Genomic DNA, 16,557 nt, shown 5'->3' on the forward strand with positions numbered 1-16,557 from the left:
CCCGGCATTTGCGATGTGAATGCAGCATTACTATTGGCTTCAATAAAACCCATTTTAGTCATTATACAAACTGCAGTAGACAGTTCATGGTGCGAGCCCTAAATGGGGGAAATCCCAATGCTCAGTTAGTAACTGCTTGGAAAGCTCATAAATTTAGAATCATTACTCCTAATTATTCCATATAATTATGATACCACAGATTAAACAGCAGTTGCGTTGCTTAGTATATATTCTAGTTATGTACACGGCCTGATTCAGAGGTGCTAATGGCACCGTCATGATGGCTGTGTACGCAGTGCTGTGCGAAAATATGCAAAATCCAGAGAAGGCTTCCTGTGTAACAAGCCGGCTTCTGTGATTCGCTGCCTGCATCTGATGATGCAGCATCGGATTCACTGCATGAACATCACTTTCCCATCGTACATCCAAATAACCCTCAGGTTACTCAGGCAGTCCAGTAAAACTATGCTGTTAGTGCCAGTGACACTGCATCTGAGGACGCAGCCACTGGCTTTGGCACGCCAAAAAACTGGGCAGACAATCCCCCGTTTTCTGGAACAATACCCGTCACCGCCCCCAAGTGCCAGGAGCGTGTCATCCAGGCTGCAGCTTTCGGGGCATGGTGACCGATGTCCCAGGACCAGATCTGCAAATGCACAGGGCAGCTCCTGAACACTCGCAGATCAAATACCTTTGGACAATTGGTTGAACATCGAATTAGAGTCCACCTCTGAATCAGCGCATTGACTACAAGTAACCAGGCTGCTATTCTGATGTCTATCAAAGCGGATTCCGCTCCAAACACAGAGAGGATGAGTCATATGTTGATTAAGTTAAAAGATCGTTACACTCTAAAACAAGTAGCTTACAATAAATACACAAGGCTCAAAGGTACCTCTCTGACAGTACAAGATGACACAATTATAGTAACATAGTAACATGGGGGGTAATTCAGACCTGATCGCTAGGGTGCGTTTTTTACATCCCTGCGATCAGGTAGTTGCCGCCCACAAGGGGTGGGTATTGTGTGTGCGCAGGGGTGCGATCGCTTGTGATGGAGACTTGCACAAACAACAGTTTGTGCAGTCTCTGCACAGAACAGGACTTACTATGTCACTGCGATAATCGGGGCTGGAGCTGACGTCAGAAATCCTCCCACAAAACGCTGGGTCCCTCCTGCGTTTTCTGGACACTCCCTAGAAACGGTCAGTTGCCACCCACTAACTCCCTCTTCCTTTCAATCTCCTTGCGATTTGCGGTGCATGTGGAAATTTTCGCACTATCCTGTTGCTGGCTGGCAATCCCTGTTGCTGCAGTACGTCGCACCTGCGCATTTTGGTGCATGCGCAGTGCAGACCTGATCGCAGCCTGTGAGAAAACGCACAGCACCGATCAGGTGTGAATCGGCCCCATAGTTAATAAGGTTGAAAAAAGACAAGTTGTCCATCGAGTTCGACCTTTATTTAGATCCTTTACTATTTTTTTTAGTTAGAAATTTATCCAACCCATTCTTAAATTTAATGGCTGAGTCCGCCATTACGACCTTCTCTGGTAAAGAATTCCAGATCCTTACTGTCCTTACTGTGAAGAACCCTTTCCTTCTTTGGGTACCAGACCTCAGCTGAAAGCTTACTGTGTGTGGTTCTGTGACTAATCTGCTCTTACCTTTGCTTGTGAACTACACAGTGACGTATGTGTGTTTTCTATTACTGTGAAGAAAATTATTACACTTGGTGTAAACTGAAGGATGACTAATTTACTGATGTTACATATACATAAAACTCCTAACGGCTGAGAATTGTCCTGTGCGTGCATCAACATACAGTATAATCAAACATATTACTGTACTTAAATAAGCCGTCTATTCACTTATTGTGCTTGACATTAACTATAAACTTTAAGCTAGCTTATCAACTAAAATAAAGACACAGACACAACTGCGTTGGATTAAATGGTCATTTAATTAATTAATTGGAATGACCTCACTCGTAGTGGGTGGCCAGGAAGACGCTACCACTAACCAGCTCTAGTCACGATCTTACAAAATGGCGGCGACTAAACGCCCCAACTGTCATGGGTGCAACTGAAACTCTCCATCTATATATATATCAGCATAACCTGTGTTGTGAAGGTCTCACCACCCCTTCCTATAGCAGAGTGAGGACGCTCCCCCCAGGAAGCACCCATCGCCCTCCTACAAGAGCAGGACACACTCGCCGTCCTTCAAAAGGGGTAAGTGCCCCACAACACCACTTATGCTACAATTGACCGCTGGCCAGTAGCGCCTTCCCGCCCACTAAGTCTGAAAGAAAGATAATAGTAAGCCAAATTGAAGAGAGCCAAATTAGAGAGCCAAATCAAAGGGCCAATGGAGTGGGTGGGTGGGCTTCCAACCGACAAGAGGAAGCAAATCTGGAAGTTTCTACCCTTCATGTACTAAAACACCTCCCCTACACTCACCGATAGGCTGTCCCTAACCAATTACAACTCCCTCAAAACTCTGATCTGCCTAGCAACAAAGGACATATTCAACCAATCACAAAAATGTAAGACTCTTACATAGATTTCGTGCCTAGCCAGGCACTCTCCTTATCTAATTAAAATGAAGACATGGAGAGATGGATTTGGCAAAAAATTGTCAGCTATTTATTTAAATGGCTACGTAATTTAATGATGTATAAGGTAATGAATCAAAAGTATGGTGGCAAAGAAAGAACGGATACAAAACAGGCCAAGCTCAAATTACACAACCCACTCTACACAACCCTGAAGCCAACCACCTAAAAACACATAAGGTATCAACTCAGCCTTCTACCATGACTACCCACCCGTATGGGTGATGAGTAAGTGGGGTCCAGCAGATGTATATCAGTCAATGAAGGTGAGCGCACCTAAAGCCAGCCAATAAATAAACTCTAGCCAGTTTCTGAATCAAAAACAGGTAACTTGCTGTTCTTTTCCTCCGCAAAATAGCCAACGGAAAACTACCCACATCCACATATGATAAACAGGGAGGGAGGGTGGGAAGACAAAAACAAAAGCGGCTGACCCAGCCCCCTCACCAGACACAAAATACCATTTAATCTCCACCCTCTACCCCTACAGGACAACATCTGATGTGCTTATAAGCCCGACCCAGTCTATTGGGTTTAGCCCAATCCATTCCTATTCTGTCCTTACGGTCTTCGTAGTAGGGTATCTGTTGCCCCCTACCTGCAGCTCTCAGCTTGTTGCATACAACAACCCAGGACTCACCACGAGGAGGTGGCTGCAGCTCGAGTCCCACCCACCTCCCACCCTGCCATGTTATAACGTGCTCAGCCGAGCACTGCTCACTGTTCTAGCAGCTTCTAATCTGTTTTTAGAATGAAACGTTGGCATTACTGCCCATGACCGGAGAGTAGACCTAGTGAAATTATCCCGGCTCAGCTCATCCCAGCACATTCCAGGGGCCTCAGACACTTATTTGATGATTCATTCCACAGTTTGGGAGCATGAAGGGAACGCAGAATGAGGATTTATTCCATCCGTGTACATTTTGGTGAGTATACCTGAGGGTGGAGGACCAGATGGCACAACGGAGGTCCAGAATCTAATAGCAACACCCTCAGGGCAGCAGGAGAACAGTCAAAGATGGATAAGGAGGAGTCTCACTTTAGCCACAGGATCAGGATGAATTAGCAGGATATTCCAGATCTTAACATGGCTTTAATATGCAAAGTGCCAGTAGTATGGAAGAGCGCCCCCTTTCCTCAGCTTCTTCATGTTTTTCTCTATTTGTCTTCTGCTCTTCATGCTAAAGTTTGACCTTTGTCTTTGCTTTGATATTGCATCCTGCTTCGCCTTTTTTAGCGTCTCCTCATCATCCTCAAACTAAACGGTCTTTTTTGGTTTATCTGCGCTCTTTTTATTGATCTCCTCTTCTTCTCCTGCCGTGATGTCCTCACTCACTCCTGCGATGTCTGGGGATATCCTCACTCACTCCTGCGATGGCCGGGATGTCCTCACTTACTCCTGCGATGGCCGGGATGTCCTAAATCACTTCTGTGACGGCCGGGATGTTTTTCAATCACTTCTGTGATGGCCGGGATGTTCTCACTCACTTCTGTGATGGCCGGGATGTTCTCACTCACTTCTGTGATGGCCGGGATGTTTTTCAATCACTTCTGTAATGGCCGGGATGTTTTTCAATCACTTCTGTGATGGCCAGAATGTCCTCAATCACTTCTGTGATGGCTGGGATGTCCTCTCTCTGGTCTGCGATGTTAATGTTACCGGTTATTTCGGCCACATTCGCTTCTACATCGGTCTCTGAAGTCTTTTTTGACTTTCGTTTCATCCTAAAAGCAGAAGAACAATGAAAAGTGCTCAGTAGCAGATCACAGACAGGATCTATGGGGTCTCCATATCCTATATGATATGCAGCGCAGTGTATAGAGGCACATTATATAACATGGTGGCATAATGTATACAGCACCAGTCCCTATCTGTACTCTCCTAATGTTGGGAGGCTCATTGTTACATGTGAAAACATCATTTATTGTGTGTCTGACAGTGTGTGCTTCTGCGGATTTATTGTAACAATGTCTTATGTTCAAGTGAATGATGCAAGAAGTAGGAATTTGTGCAGATATAGTTGTGTGTGGGTGAATGTCACTTATTGGCCGGCACGTGTCCTCATGGAAACTATACACATTGCTTTTCCTGTGTGACTTCTCTGTGCTTTTCAGTCATGTGTCATATCATGAGCACATGGAGTTGTCTATTTTTATTGAAGTGAATCTAGTATTTTATAATATAGGGACAGGGGGTGGTAACACTGATAATACAGGGACGGGTGGTAACACTGATAATATAGGATTGGGGGAGGTAACACTGATGATGCTTACCATCAATGGTGAAACTGAGTGGCCATCGATGGAAACAAACTATTCTATGGTAGACCATTGATAGTTTCAACCACACATGGTCAGCCCTGTTCTTTCACTGAATAGCCTGTAGGCCACTCACAGTCTGGGGGTGGGGCTTCATGGTGTTGGGGGTGGAGCTATGCTTCATGTCCCAGGACTCATAGGAAAAAAATATGTTGCTTTTATACCATCAATGGTGGAAAACCATTTGGTTCTCCCCCATCGATGGCAAAAGTGTTCGGCATCGGGCATAGACCATCAATGAATTTAAAGATGGTTGATGGACGTCCCTAGTGATAATACAGGGACAGGTGATGGTAAGACTGAAAACACAGGGACAGGGGTGGTAATATTGTCCATCTCTGTTGGCATTAGGGCGAGGAATGAACCTGTGGGCACAGCCCTACTCCACCTAATGCTAAATCTGCCCCTGGAAAAGACTGGAGACAGACGCTCCTACCAGCCACATAGATCACACCGGTTGTAGTGGGAAATAATAATACAGTAATAAATACTCCTTTTATCTAGGTAAATAACCTGTAACACTATCTGTATAGGATATTAGTAACTTACCAGATGTAAATACAGAAGGCCCCCTGCACTGCAATGGTCATCAGGAAGAATGTAAAAGCCGCTATCAGCAATCCTTCAGTCACATGGCGATTATGGGGAAATATGAAAGAGAGAAACAGGTAATATGAATAAACGTCATGTCATTTACAGCCATGTTACACATACTATATCTCATTCCTTATATGTAACCATGATGGAAACAACATTGTATTACATGGCTTCCAGTTGTGCATTAGAATGCTCTCATTACATTGTGCTCTGTGCACATAACAATCGGCTGCCTCACATAGAGTGTAATAGGAGTATGGGAGCAGCGGCCGTCGTCTGATCTAGAGCAGCCCAATGGTGTGTTACAGTCCCATGTATATTGTAATCTCCGCCACTACCCTGGGAATGCCCCACACTGTGCACTCTGCACCTGCTGCTATATTATACACTGCAACACAAAGCTGACTTATGCATATGGGCACAATACTAGGTAAATGACGCCACCATCGGTAGAACGTCACTGCCAGCTGCAGATGTATCTTACACCCACCCTCAGATGCCGCGCTTGTGGCCACTAACCCCTATTACTGACACATTGCACATATATGCTGTAACTTGCATCACTATAACCTACCTGTGTCCTTAGCAGTGTTGGGGTCCTTGGTCCTCGGGGGACTGCCAGGGGCTGATGTAAGGCCATGGAGAGAATAGAGAAGATAAAGCAATGTTTAGAGTAAAGTATAAATAATGAGCAATATTGTCTTCCCCAAGTGACCCTGACATGAGATTCCCTGTGTGTTATGGATGTGCTGCTGTCTCTTGTTACACAGGTATACGAGTAGTGTGATGTAAATAACATGGGTGCCCACCTTGGTATATTCTCCCCGTTACTTAGCACTCATTCCGTGTGACACATCAATGTGGGGCTCACCAATAGCAGCCATCGCCCATCATGTGTGGCATTGCAGCCACTGTGGAACTAACCATTCCGGTATGTCCTGCCACAGTTTTGCTGTTAAGGCATGCTAAAACTGTGGCAGGGCATGCTGGGATGTGTAGTTCCACATTGGATGGTGTCCCACACGTTGCTTACACCTGCTATAGATACAGGTGAGTAGGAACCCAAAAGCCAAATATTTCCCCCAATACTATTGTCACACAATGTATTCAGTGTAATAGCACTCAGTGTATAACTAGTGCTGTGTAGTGTGTGTTATAATGTATAGTATGCTGTGTATTATGTATGCTGTGTCTGTATATACGCTGAGGTATACAGGTGAGGTATACATGTGTCTATGGCTCTATCGTGGCAAATAATATAGTATATTTCTCCTTAGTTACAGTTCTTACATTAATGAAGATGACACTTACCGTCAGTAGTTGGTATTGGCGCACCTTTGCCAGGTGTTATAATCAGGCATATTAGCAAAAATGTTTTTACGCACTCGACACACGAGCTTCTCATTTTCACTTCCATCTCCTCTGAAAACTAAGAAAGAAATACAGCGCTAGTAGATTTCTTATTAAAATATTTTTATTTTTATTTATATCCGCTCTTATATTTATTAGAAGAAAGATCTTTCCCTTTCCCCTAGAACTAATTTTAAGAAGATGAATATCTAAGAAACATGGCAATGCATAAAAAAACAATAACAGCACATTTAATATCACAATTCAATGCTCTGCTCTGTGCAATCATTTATTTCTACACACACTCAGAACAGACAGCTGAACATCATTAGCTGACACTGTTACTGTTACAGAATCTCCAACCTCTATAAAAGTGCTGAGTTGTTCTAACAGCTTAAACTGGAAACAATGATAATTTGTTGAAACAATTGTTGCAAATGTCTCTTATTCAAGATGTATACAAGAAAGGAGTCCACACTACTTTGCTTGCAACACAGTGTACTTTTGCTTCCAAATAAATTGAGATATAGTGCAAAGTCTCAATGATTTAATATACAGCAGCGCTCAGTGAATTAGGGATCGGTATGAAATACCTCCAATCAAAATCCCAATGTTCAAAATCCAGACACCAATTGACCGATGGTCAAAATCCCGACAAGGTCAAAATACCGACGTGGACAAAATACCGACAAGGTCAAAATACCGACATGTAAAATGCCGACAGATCAAAATAACGACATGCCGTTTTTGTTGTTTTTTTGTGTGTATGTCGACATAAGTCAACATGGACACCATATAAAGTGTACCGCGTCCCCTCGCATGGCTCGCTGCGCTCGCCATGCTTCGGGCACGGTGCCTCGCTGCGCTTGGCACACTATTATATTCCCCATCCAGGTCAACTGGGATGGTAAAGTATGAACAAGTCGGTTTCATTGAAAAAAATCATGAAAAACTCATGTCGGTATTTTGACCTGTCGGCATTTTACATGTCGGTATTTTGACCTTGTCGGTATTTTAAATGTCGGTATTTTGTCCATGTCGGGATTTTGACCTTGTCGGGATTTTGACCATCGGTCAATTGGTGTCGGGATTTTGAACGTCGGGATTTTGATTGGAGGTAAACTGACTGCATCCCGTGAATTATTCATTGGCTGATTTAGCGCGCAAAAATATAGAAATGCTTCTCTCAAAACAGCAAAAGTTATTCATGTATCTCAGCTGATATTTAAAACATGGCCATGTTAAATGCACAGTATTACCACATTTCCTCCTGGGTCTTGTTTCCTTCCACTCCCGGCTCTGGTGCTCAAATACCTTTCTATGAGCCTTATCTGGAGGTCTTTAGCGTTTTCCCCAGCGTGATGAGGCAGTCTCGTGGTGTGCTTAATAAGGTAAATAAGGTAACTAAGATCATAAAGACGCGTTTCTCCACCTGTGGATGTTGGTGGCTTCCTCAGTCAGATATTGTCTGCTACAGTGCTGTAACTAGACATTTTAGCGCTGTGTGCAAGATTCAGCATTGGTGCCCCATCAGTCACAAAAAGCGAATTCTGCGCACCAAAAATTAGGGATGTGGCTTCATGGGGAGTCCGTTAGTCACATTACATTGCACGGTAGCGTCCGTCAGTCACATGTCTGTCAGTCACGTTACATAGCATGGTAGCACCATACTTACCTACTCTCCCGAATTCTGTGGAAGACACCCGGTTTCTTGGGTAGTCCCCCGCAGCCCCAAAAGAGTGGGCACCCCTCCTGCATTCTGCCCACTTCCAAGGGAAGTGGGCAGAATGGGTAGCTAAATAGGGCAAAATCACGGACCTGGTGGAGGGGGCAGGGATTAATGACGCGATTATATGAAAAATAAGAATTTACTTACCAATAATTCTATTTCTCGTAGTCCGTAGTGGATGCTGGGACTCCGTAAGGACCATGGGGAATAGCGGCTCCGCAGGAGACAGGGCACAAAAAGTAAAAGCTTTGACCACTAGGTGGTGTGCACTGGCTCCTCCCCCTATGACCCTCCTCCAAGCCTCAGTTAGGATACTGTGCCCGGACGAGCGTACACAATAAGGAAGGATTTTGAATCCCGGGTAAGACTCATACCAGCCACACCAATCACACTGTACAACTTGTGATCTGAACCCAGTTAACAGCATGATAACAGAGGAGCCTCTGAAAAGATGGCTTCCAACAATAATAACCCGATTTTTGTAACAATAACTATGTACAATTATTGCAGACAATCCGCACTTGGGATGGGCGCCCAGCATCCACTACGGACTACGAGAAATAGAATTATCGGTAAGTAAATTCTTATTTTCTCTGACGTCCTAAGTGGATGCTGGGACTCCGTAAGGACCATGGGGATTATACCAAAGCTCCCAAACGGGCGGGAGAGTGCGGATGACTCTGCAGTACCGAATGAGAGAACTCCAGGTCCTCCTTAGCCAGGGTATCAAATTTGTAGAATTTTACAAACGTGTTCTCCCCTGACCACGTAGCTGCTCGGCAGAGATGTAATGCCGAGACCCCTCGGGCAGCCGCCCAAGATGAGCCCACCTTCCTTGTGGAGTGGGCATTTACAGATTTTGGCTATGGCAGCCCTGCCACAGAATGCGCACGCTGAATTGTGCTACAAATCCAACGAGCAATCGTCTGCTTAGACGCAGGAGCACCCAGCTTGCTGGGTGCATACAGTATAAACAGCGAGTCAGATTTCCTGACTCCAGCCGTCCTGGAAATATATATATTTTTAGGGCTCTGACAACGTCTAACAACTTGGAGTCCTCCAAGTCGCTAGTAGCCGCAGGCACCACAGTAGGTTGGTTCAGGTGAAAACGCTGATACCACCTTAGGGAGAAAACTGAGGACGAGTCCGCAGTTCTGTCCTGTCCGAATGGAAAATCAGATATGGGCTTTTGTAAGATAAAGCCGCCAATACTGACACTCTCCTGGCCGAAGCCAGGGCCAGTAGCATGGTCACTTTCCATGTGAGATATTTCAAATCCACAGATTTGAGTGATTCAAAACAATGGGATTTGAGGAATTCCAAAACTACATTGAGATCCCACGCTGCCACTGGAGGCACAACCGGGGCTGTATATGTAGTACTCCTTTGACAAACGTCTGGACTTCAGGAACTGTAGCCAATTCTTTCTGGAAGAAAATCGACAGGGCCGAAATTTGAACCTTAATGGACCCCAATTTGAGGCCCATAGACAATCCTGTTTGCAGGAAATGTAGGAATCGACCCAGTTGAAATTCCTCCGTCGGGGCCCTCTCTTTCAGGATCCGGCGTTCAACCGCCATGCCGTCAAACGCAGCAGCGGTAAGTCTAGAGGTAGAGGCCACGGATCCTCCGTGAGCATCTCTTGAAGTTCCGGGTACCAAGTCCTTCTTGGCCAATCCGGAGCCACGAGTATCGTTCTTACTCCCCTTCGCCTTATAATTCTCAGTACCTTGGGTATGAGAGGCAGAGGGGAGAACACATACACTGACTGGTACACCCATGGTGTTACCAACGCGTCCACAGCTATTGCCTGAGGGTCTCTTGACCTGGCGCAATACCTGTCCAGTTTTTTGTTGAGGCGGGACGCCATCATGTCCACCTTTTGGTTTTTTGTTTTTTTTTGTTTTTTTTTTTTTTTGGTTTTTTTTTTCCCAACGGTTCACAATCATGTGGAAGACTTCTGGATGAAGTCCCCACTCTCCCGGGTGGTGATCGTGTCTGCTGAGGAAGTCTGCTTCCCAGTTGTCCACTCCCGGAATGAACACTGCTGACAGTGCTATCACATGATTTTCCGCCCAGCGAAGAATCCTTGCAGCTTCTGCCATTGCCCTCCTGCTTCTTGTGTCGCCCTGTCTGTTTATGTGGGCGACTGCCGTGGTGTTGTCTGACTGGATCAACACCGGCTGACCCTGAAGCAGAGGTCTTGCCAGGCTTAGAGCATTGTAAATTGCCCTTAGCTCCAGTATATTTATGTGAAGTGAAGTCTCCAGGCTTGACCACACTCCCTGGAAATTTCTTCCCTGTGTGACTGCTCCCCAGCCTCTCAGGCTGGCATTCGTGGTCACCAGGACCCAGTCCTGAATGCCGAATCTGCGGCCCTCCAAAAGGTGAGCACTCTGCAACCACCACAGAAGAGACCCCCTTGTCCTTGGAGACAGGGCTATCCGCTGATGCATCTGAAGATGCGATCCGGACCATTTGTCCAGCAGATCCCACTGAAAGGTTCTTGCGTGGAATCTGCCGAATGGAATCGCTTCGTAAGAAGCCATCATTTAGCCAGGACTCTTGTGCATTGATGCACTGACACTTTTCCTGGTTTTAGGAGGTTCCTGACTAGCTCGGATAACTCCCTGGCTTTCTCCTCCGGGAGAAAAACCTTTTTCTGAACTGTGTCCAGAATCATCCCTAGGAACAGCAGACGTGTTGTCGGGATCAGCTGGGATTTTGGAATATTTAGAATCCACCCGTGCTGTTGTAGCACTACTTGGAATAGTGCTACTGCGACCTCTAACTGTTCTCTGGATCTTGCCCTTATCAAGAGATCTTTCAAGTAAGGGATAATTAATACTCCTTTTCTTTGAAGAAGAATCATCATTCCAGCCATTACCTTGGTAAAGACCCGGGGTGCCGTGGACAATCCAAACGGCAGCGTCTGAAACTGATAGTGACAGTTTTGTACCACGAACCTGAGGTACCCTTGGTGTGAAGGGCAAATTGGGTCATGGAGGTAAGCATCCTTGATGTCCAAGGACACCATAAAGTCCCCTTCTTCCAGATTCGCTATCACTGCTCTGAGTGATTCCATCTTGAACTTGAACCTTTGTATGTAAGTGTTCAAAGACTTCAGACTTAGAATAAGTCTCACCGAGCCGTCCGGCTTCGGCACCACAAACAGCGTGGAATAATACCCCTTTCCTTGTTGTAGGAGGGGTACCTTGACTATCACTTGCTGCGAATACAGCTTGTGAATGGCTTCCAACACCGTCTCCCTGTCGGAGGGAGATGTTGGTAAAGCAAACTTCAGGAATCTGCGAGTAAGGAAACGTCTCGAATTCCAATCTGTACCCCTGCGATACTACCTGCAGGATCCAGGGGTCGACTTGCGAGTGAGCCCACTGCGCGCTGAAATTCTTGAGACGACCCCCCACCGGACCTGAGTCCGCTTGTAAGGCCCCAGCGTCATGCTGAGGACTGTGCAGAAGCGGGGGAGGCTTCTGCTCCTGGGAAGGAGCTGCTTGCTGCAGTCTCTTACCCTTTCCTTTGCCTCGGGGCAGATAAGAATGGCCTCTTGCCCGCTTGTTCTTATGGGAACGAAAGAACTGAGGCTGAAAAGACGGTGTCTTTTTCTGTTGGGAGGTGACCTGAGGTAAAAAAGGTGGATTTTCCGGCTGTTGCCGTGGCCACCAAGTCCGATAGACCGACCCCAAATAACTCCTCCCCTTTATACGGCAAAACTTCCATATGCCACTTGGAATCCGCATCACCTGACCACTGTCACGTCCATAAACTTCTTCTGGCAGAAATGGACAGCGCACTTACCCTTGATGTCAGAGTGCAAATATCCCTCTGTGCATCTTGCATATAAAGAAATGCATCCTTTAAATGCTCTATAGTCAATAAAATACTGTCCCTATCCAGGGTATCAATATTTTCAGTCAGTGATTCCGACCAAGCCACCCCAGCACTGCACATCCATGCTGAGGCGATTGCTGGTCGCAGTATAACACCAGTATGTGTGTATATACTTTTAGAGTATTTTCCAGCCTCCTATCAGCTGGATCTTTGAGGGCGGCCGTATCAGGAGACGGTAACGCCACTTGTTTTGATAAGCGTGTGAGCGCCTTATCTACCCTAAGGGGTGTTTCCCAGCGCGCCCTAACCTCTGGCGGGAAAGGGTATAATGCCAATAACTTCTTTGAAATTAGCAACTTCCTATCGGGGGTAACCCACGCTTCATCACACACTTCAATCAATTCATCTGATTCAGGAAAAACTACAGGTAGTTTTTTCACACCCCACATAATACCCTTTTTTGTGGTACTTGTAGTATCAGAAATATGTAACGCCTCCTTCATTGCCCTTATCATGTAACGTGTGGCCCTACTGGAAAATACGTTTGTTTCTTCACCGTCGACACTGGAGTCAGTGTCCGTGTCTGTGTCTGTGTCGACCGACTGAGGTAATGGGCGTTTTAAAGCCCCTGACGGTGTTTGAGACGCCTGGACAGGTACTAATTGGTTTTCCGGCCGTCTCATGTCGTCAACCGACCTTTGCAGCGTGTTGACATTATCACGTAATTCCATAAATAAAGCCATCCATTCCGGTGTCGACTCCCTAGGGGGTGACATCACCATTACAGGCAATTGCTCCGCCTCCACACCAACATCGTCCTCATACATGTCGACACACACGTACCGACACACAGCACACACACAGGGAATGCTCTGATAGAGGACAGGACCCCACTAGCCCTTTGGGGAGACAGAGGGAGAGTTTGCCAGCACACACCAAAACGCTATAATTATACAGGGACAACCTTATAATAAGTGTTTTCCCTTATAGCATCTTAATATATAATAATATCGCCACAAAAATGCCCCCCCTCTCTGTTTTAACCCTGTTTCTGTAGTGCAGTGCAGGGGAGAGCCTGGGAGCCTTCCCACCAGCAGAGCTGTGTAGGAAAAATGGCGCTGTGTGCTGAGGAGATAGGCCCCGCCCCCTTTTCGGCGGGCTCTTCTCCCGGTTTTTCTGGATTCCTGGCAGGGGTTAAATACATCCATATAGCCCCAGGGGCTATATGTGATGTATTTTTAGCCAGTTTAGGTATTAACATTGCTGCCCAGGGCGCCCCCCCCCCAGCGCCCTGCACCCTCAGTGACCGCTGGTGTGAAGTGTGCTGAGAGCAATGGCGCACAGCTGCAGTGCTGTGCGCTACCTTAAGAAGACTGGGAAGTCTTCAGCCGCCGATTTCTGGACCTCTTCTTTCTTCAGCATCTGCAAGGGGGCCGGCGGCGCGGCTCCGGTGACCCATCCAGGCTGTACCTGTGATCGTCCCTCTGGAGCTAGTGTCCAGTAGCTTAAGAAGCCAATCCATCCTGCACGCAGGTGAGTTCACTTCTTCTCCCCTAAGTCCCGCGTTGCAGTGAGCCTGTTGCCAGCAGGACTCACTGAAAATAAAAAACCTAACAAACTTTTACTCTAAGCAGCTCTTTAGGAGAGCCACCTAGATTGCACCCTTCTCGGCCGGGCACAAAGAACTAACTGAGGCTTGGAGGAGGGTCATAGGGGGAGGAGCCAGTGCACACCACCTAGTGGTCAAAGCTTTTACTTTTTGTGCCCTGTCTCCTGCGGAGCCGCTATTCCCCATGGTCCTTACGGAGTCCCAGCATCCACTTAGGACGTCAGAGAAATTGTGTAATTGAAGCTCATCCCCTATGCAAATACAGACCAATCGTGGTATCTTCTCATGCAGTGGGTGGGACCTGATGATGCCATTGGCTCGGTCCCACCCCCGTTGCCGCCCACCTGCTTCTCCTCTCCGGGGTATCTCCTAGATAGAAATGTAGGTAAATATGGGTAGCGCCTGTGAAGTCACATCACACCGCACAGCAGCATCCATCAGTCACATTACACTGCACAGTAGTACTCCTTTCACTATATATATATATATATATATATATATATATATAAGTACAACCACACCATGAGGCACCAGCAGGGGCTATGGTGCAGAAGAAACCAGCACTCCTTGTATATTCAAATGTCTTTATGCCATTATTTAAGCAACATGACAAACTTTTTGTGCAAAATCAGCAGCTTGGAAACAAATTCATCAATGATATAGATCTCACATATCCTAGGTCACGCTGGGGATCTAAATCCAACCCAGCAGGATCTCCCAACAGCTGTTTCGGCTGGCGCCGTCTTCAGGGGAGTAGTTTACACCAATGTGCCAAGCTTGTACTATTTATACCCACTAAATAACCAAAGTGTGCTCACCTGTCCCACTCGGTCAGCCGATCTCCGCCAGGTGTTGTTAAGAGGTGTGTGTACACAGTTACCCGGACGCCGGGACGCCAGCCTGTGACGTCATCTACCATCGCCCATCGCTCTCCTCGAGCGGCTCCCGGCCTCCCGGCCATTTCCATGGTAGCGTCGGCTCCGCCTCCTCACGTCACGTGACCGCGACGTGTGTACAGCGTCCTCCGCTCTCCTGACAAACAGCGGCTCGCCGAAAGGCCTGCTCTCCCAAACGGTCAGCCTACTGTATATGACATACCTTAGCTGGCTCCCCCGTCTCTTAGCAACCCGGCCACAACACCTCCACTCACCTATAGCGGCAGAATCGAACAAACGTTAGTGCACAAACCTGCATATCATTACTTGCATAGTATGCCACACAAACTGCTTATCATCACTTGTGTGAGCGGGCCAAAAAAAGATCTCATAATTTACCTATGTGAGTGACCACCATTTTACACAGAACCCCCCTCTCATGCTTCTTCATTAATTAATTAATTTATAATCTGGTATAACTAGTGCAAACATATCACCAGGGGTAACTGTATATGGGTCCCTATCATAATGGTACAATCTTTAGCCTGCGCATACATCTAATAAGCAGCAAATAAAAATATAAACAAAAAAACACAAGAATAGGAGAAATGTGTGGAGAAGGTATCCACTATAAGACTACATTAGGGAAAGAACAACAGACCTGATGCCAAATGTTAGATTTTATAGGAATCAGGAAAGTATTAGTTCCTCATTTAGCCCTTGTGGGGCCATAGCATTTAATAAATAAATCCAACGGCTTTCTTGCTTAAGTAACTGCTTATTCCTATCGCCACCTCTCCTGAGCGGAGGCACATGATCCAAGGGCATGAATTTAAAGTCCCTTATTGTATGACCACAACTTGCAAAATGTCTGGCCACCGGTGGTGTACTTGGCTCCACTATATGAAGTGCTTTTTTGATTGACAAACGATGCATTGATATTCTTTCTTTTAGCATTTGAATCGTCTTGCCCACGTATAATTTTTTACAGGGACATGCAATGATGTAAGTCACGTACCGAGTGTCACGATCCGGGTATCTGGACGCCATTACTTACCCTTCAGATGCCTCCTAAGGCGGGCTCAGCGTTCCAGGACCGGATTCCGCTGTTCCTGAGTTTCCACATACAGAGTGGTCTTTTCATCAGCCGCGGCCTCCGCTGTGCCCGCGTGGTTAAATGTGCATCTATCAGCCTGGCGTCTCCTGTCTCCGGTGGCCGGCGCCGCCATTACTGTTTCCCAGACCACATGGATTACAAACCAAACTTCCCTCCAAGTGTCTGCATGGGCGCAGCCATCTTGGATTCTGTCATCTGATCATTTCCACCAATCTGCTGTCTGTGTTGTTGATTTGCATAATTGCCTAGCCAACCCCTTCCTTGCTGCAGGTATAAGTAAGCTGTACCTGAGCAAGGAAGACGTCAGTGCTTTGGTTGTCAAACCTAGTTCCTGTTTGTCTCTCTTCTATGATTGTCTTCCAGGTTCCAGCTCCTGTCTCAAGACTTCCACCATAGAGACCCGCACCAGCATTCCACCTGCGGTGTAGCCTGACTCTCCAATCCATTGTGGATTCATCTGTTTCCAGCTACAACACTACCTGCTTCCAGCCTCA

Source organism: Pseudophryne corroboree, chromosome 11 (assembly GCF_028390025.1).
Source record: "Pseudophryne corroboree isolate aPseCor3 chromosome 11, aPseCor3.hap2, whole genome shotgun sequence".
In the NCBI taxonomy this organism is placed as follows: domain Eukaryota; kingdom Metazoa; phylum Chordata; class Amphibia; order Anura; family Myobatrachidae; genus Pseudophryne; species Pseudophryne corroboree.